This window comes from Rutilus rutilus (assembly GCF_951802725.1).
Source record: "Rutilus rutilus genome assembly, chromosome: 19".
Taxonomy (NCBI): Eukaryota; Metazoa; Chordata; class Actinopteri; order Cypriniformes; family Leuciscidae; genus Rutilus; species Rutilus rutilus.
Window position 1 is genome coordinate 25,288,452 of NC_140232.1, and position 5,494 is coordinate 25,293,945.

Here is a 5,494-nt window from a genome sequence, read left to right on the forward strand (position 1 = left end):
CACTCAAAACCTAGATGACTGGAAGAAAATAAGACATGTATCATTGTTTGCTTCAGGAGATGTTATTGTTTTTTTTTTACCATAGCTATGTCATCTGTTGTCTCTTGAGTTTGAATCACAGTTTGCCTGAGGCTTGCTAGGGGGAGATGCAGTGCAGAGTTCAGATCTGACCACTAGGGGGCACAAACTACATTCTCAATGGACTGAGTTGGACAAACAGGCATATAAGAGCATTCCCATTATCTGTCTCTGTCAGTGACATAAATAAAGAGCTTCCTCTATATATCAGATCTGACAAATCCATCATAAAAAAGCCTTGATTGCAATAATAATGCTGGAAGTAGCTATTTGAGTAGCTATTATCATCCAAATGCAACACTCAGCACTCTTAACAAGGCAGCAGGTTTGATATTTGATTAATGTGATGCGATGTGATTGTGTGCATTTACTGTTTGTTTTTTAACTACATGCTGTAATTAGCATCACTGGTAAAATATCTTCCTTCCTCACCACATCCACAAAATATTGTTTTGCACTTCATTACAGAGTGTTTCATATCCTCACTGTCATCTGAGGTCTACATCTCTCTGCCATTAAAGAAATCTGTGCTGCAGTCTCACTGTGAAGGGGGAAAACATAAGAAATATGTGTTTAGTCCTCACTAAAGTCTGTGTTTGTGTCTGCGTTTACCACACTGCCAAACAAACAAACATAACCCAGTGCGCTCATGAACAGAGATAGATCTGTTCATGGAAACCAACCGAGCTGGAATATTACACATTGCATTTGTCACGGTTATTGTTTTGTGTATTTTTCTTGAGTGGTCTTGAGCATTTTTTCCCAAGACCAGCTATTACGGCCCTGAGGCCAGCGGTGTCATCTGGTTCTGCTTTGCTCGCATTTAGCTTTGCAGGGTCGATTTATTGTGGTCCAAATTGACCTGGATATTGGGTAATTGAAGATTCGGGGACAGCAGGCGAAATGGTTGCTCTGCCTGAGGATATGAGGTTATTCTTGCCCTGTTGCCAATATCGGCAGCCGCTTGCTGTATGATCACACATGATCAATGGTGTGCTTTGGTGCACGTTTGCATACTGTACATCAATCCACAACCTATTAAAAAGAGCTCTTCTGTTTAGAATAGTAACATTAATGCATTGTCATTCGTTGCCTGAATGATGTTTATTAGCATTCTCATTTGTATTCCCAGCAAACAGGGAACACTCTCAGAACTGTGGTTAAGGTTCTGGCAAGGTTGAACGTTTCTTTCAAAATGATCTGGTCTTTAAATATGTTTTCAAAACTGTAGCACAGAAACATTATTTATACATTGTTTATGAACTTTTTTTTCTGAAACATTTCAGTTGGATGGATGTTCGTCTAACATTTTTTAAATATTACTACTTGTTTCAGAATGTTAAAGCTGCATTCCGTAACTTTTTTGGGTTAAAAATAATCCAAAATAATTTTTTGAGCAAGTACATAACCAGCCAGCATTCAAAACTATCTGCTTGCCGTAGCTCGATTCAAAACGGTAAGCTTGTAATAATGTTTTTAATTCCAGTGGTACTGGTGGATTTCCGCGGGAAATTCGAGCATGTCTTTGCGTCATTACGTCACATCTGTACACACTGTAAAAAATAAAAAGTTGAGTAAACTTAAAAAAGTGAAGCAACCAGCTGCAAAGCATTTTTGAGTTTACTCAACTTCAGTGGTCGAAGTTCATCCAACTACCAGTCCAACTCAAAGAAACGAGTAAGCACAACTACAGAGGTCCTGAAGTTCAGTAAACTCAAAAAAGCTTTGCAGCTGGTTGCTTCACTTTTTTAAGTTGATTCAATTTTTAACTTTTTTAAGTTGATTCAACTTTTTTACTTTTTTAAGTTGATTCAACTTTTTCAAATATCTCACCCAGATACTTGTATAGGCTTCACATTAAGAATCCAAATGCAGGGAGTAAACCATACTGTAAATACAACACAATACAAAAGACATTGCTATCATTACAGAACTTATTTATTGACAAATATTCTGCAAAACAACACATTTTCTATTTGCATTAGGTACACATATTTTAAGGTGATGAAGTTCTATTCCACTCTTCAATATTTATAAAAAAAATTAAAAAAGACTATGCACAAAATTAGAGTACAAACTGGAATAAATAAATGCTCAACCTTACAATTATCCATATGGATTGCAGCTACTTGGACAATCTTTTGAAGGACTATGCAAAAAAAAATTCAGCCTTGCGGAGCACTTTAGGTCAAGATAAATAAACGTTTTTTTTTCTAAACAAACTAAACAATTTTTTTCTTAACCAGTTACTACTGGTGTATTTTTTAAATGCTTTAGAATAGTTAACATTGGGGCCATAAATCAAGCCAAAGAGGAGAGTAACAACTGTGGCAAAGGTCTTGCACATTATCTGGCCCAAACTGCTCTTATAGTACTACAGAGAGGCACCTTATATTTGGGTTTGAGTGGATAGTGGCAACATCATCTTCAACGATAGTTAAGGTCCTCATCTTCTCCCCTTGTGAATGTCTTCTGGCTCTGTGTCCTGCAGTAGAAAATAAATCAGCATAAAATTAGGGTCATTTTTTTATTGTATTGAATTATGTTAGACCACAGAGTGTTCCTAAAGGTCTGCTCATGTAACTTCACTTGAAAAGTAAAGGTGGTCATGTTTTTTAAGCATGTTCAAATTCAGCCATAGAGCTAAAACTGATAAACGGAAAACATTTTCCCACCTCCAAACAATGCCATATCAGCATTGATGTGATTGCCTGTGGCACTCGTCCACAGCAGAATCCACGGCCATTCTGATTTAATGCTTTTTTTAGTTTAGTTATTTTAGGTCACCCAAAATCGTACATGTATTAAGGCACACATTCTGTTCATCACCTAAAACTGGTCATATTGCATCAGTGAAGATTGGTTTAAATCACTAGAGTCACATGGATTACTTTCATGCTGCCTTTTCTTGTATATATCTCCTATATTCATATTCTTTCATATTATATTAATTTTATTTACTCTGCTATTGCTACATTACTGTTTAACCTTATGATTGTGCACTGTATTGTTTTAACAGGTTAGATATCAGAGGGAATGTCTCCGGACAGTGTTGTGAAGCAGTAATTTTCCACTGTCTTTGCTTTGGTAAAATAACAACTTGTTGAATTTGTGCTATCAGATGAAGTCAAACTGATCACTGAGAAAGTTTCAACTACAATTATTTAATAAAGTAATTTTTACCATGACTTTGTCTGTTGATGATAAGTTTTGTATATCACACAAAACCTATCTCTTAACAGCATCTGGTAAATAGGTGAAATATATCAGGTGTGAGTGTATATGCTGATGATCTTCTTACCAGGCAAGTCTTCAGGATGTTTCCAGACTTTTCCCTCATAAACAAAGGCAGACCTTTAAGAGTTGTAGACTTTCTTTGAGGAAGCACATTGGAGTTTCTGTGTCTGAAAGACAGAAAAACAAATACGGAACAAGTTATATACAAAGTGAAGCATGGGAATTACCTTGAAAAAGAGATGGCACCATTCAGCCTTTAACCAGAGAGATATGATCACATGCAAAATAATTACTTGATGATCAAGTGAGGATCTTCATCTCCACCACTTGCTCTGTACAACTAGATGTGTATTCATTTAACTAAGAGAAAAAGGTGCTCTTCGGATCAGTTTGTGTGATACTGTAATACTCAGCAGAGAGCAGAGACCCTAAAAAAAAAAAAAAAACATTGTTGAAACAGTAAGAAACAGTAAGTAAATTCAGTTCAACTCACCTGATCTTTTAAAAAATAAAGGCCACTGTTTTAGCACATCCAAGGATTTTGTCACTGTACTGATGTTCTTTAGTCTAAAAAGGACAAATACAACAGAACAAAGATACATAATTTTATTAAACAAAACAACAACAAAAAAATCAGTTACAGTAGGTTAATTTAACATGTAGCAAAAATAATACAGAAAATGAATAATCAAATGTGAAAAAGAATCAATGCATAGTTTTCACTGTATTTACAGCGATTTTGTCTTTTGTTAATTGATTAACATTAAGGATTTAGCCTAATATTTAAGGATACACAATATTTTTATCCTGTTCACTTTAAAACATACCGCACACATACTACCCATTCTATTATTTGATATGCAAAGCTAACATATATATTTTTAACATAACACATTAGTTTTGCATAGGCTTCTATTATTAAATTTTTCCTCTAAATTGTATTGTATTTAATTATATTGCACTACTGTAGAATGACTGAGCCTCAACCTAAGCATGTACAAATTGTAACTGAAATTTGTATACATGACAAATAAACTTGAAATTAAATTGAACGGACTGCGGTCACTTTAAGAGCTCATGGATCTAATACTGAAACATCTAGGTTTCACCAAATTGGTTATGTTCACTTAAGACATTGCCGACTGTGTTTACTTGAATACTTTTTTTTGTTTTTTGTTATTGACATAATTGTATGTGTATGTCATTATTAAATCGCAATACGCCACGAAAGATAGCTGAATTCGCACTCAGATTCTGTCCGAGTCCGAGAGAAGCGGCAGAAAGTCTCTCAATCAGCGCAAGCACCGCATTTAAGTCTTTATTCACGACTTACTGAGCTTAACATTTTTAAGATCTTTTAAACACCATGCACGTCCTTGTCCTTCTTTTTCAAGCATGTTTCCTCACTCTAACGTTAGTCTGGGTAACGTTAGCACGTTAAGTAGCAATGTGCTACGTGGATAATCTCTAACAATAGAAACTTATCGTCACCACGAAATATATCTTTTAACATAATACTATATTTTATCAACATATGTGTTCAATTTATAGCCTATTTTCATTCATAAAGCTTAAAGAAAACTTACCGCAATCAGATGAAATCCAGTCCCTTCGATAGCGTGGTTGGAGGAGGAAACCCCAAGTAACGTACAGCGAGACAGACTGCGCATGCGCGATGACGGGAAGTTAAACGTTCGAACTATGAAATCAAAATATTAAGTTTTCTCAACTTAATTGTTTGTGTTCATTGGACAAAATAGTAGTGCACTTGCAGTTAAATAGTTTTTATAAGTAAACTCAACATTGCAGTAAAAAATTTGCCCACTCAACTTAAAATTTTAAACTGAGTTAACAATTTGCAAGTTGGATTTTTTACAGTGCACATAAAGAAGGGGTCTTGGCTAGTAGGCTATATTGCGTGTGAGGATGCGTGTGAGATTTATAGCCTTTTCTCACAGAACTTGATATAATTAAACTTATTAATTTGATGGCGGATCCAGAAAGGTTCAAACGACAATCACCAGTGACAACTGGAGATTCACCCGTTGTAAAACGCAAAAGACTTCGGAGTGGCTACAGAAAAAAAGAGACTGCAACCGACCCATGCGAAAACAAGGATAATATCGGTAGGGCATTAAATGTAGTCACGCAATGCTGATGTTGCTAAAGGGTTAGTTCA

The 5,494-nt window shown here is 35.4% G+C and overlaps 1 long non-coding RNA gene across 2 annotated transcripts; it reads right to left on the reverse strand.

Moving 5' to 3' along the window:
• Positions 1-1,929: 1,929 nt before the first annotated feature.
• On the reverse strand, positions 1,930-5,184 carry LOC311278193. Of its 2 annotated transcripts, XR_014625392.1 has the most exons (6): positions 4,902-5,184; positions 3,809-3,882; positions 3,609-3,743; positions 3,380-3,482; positions 2,467-2,563; positions 1,930-1,966 (listed from the first exon to the last, which is right to left on the reverse strand). It is a non-coding gene; the product is annotated as an uncharacterized lncRNA (long non-coding RNA). The 2 variants fall into 2 exon arrangements; XR_014625393.1 differs by lacking the exon at positions 1,930-1,966 and having other exon boundaries at positions 2,331-2,563.
• Between the last annotated feature and the right edge of the window lie 310 nt (positions 5,185-5,494).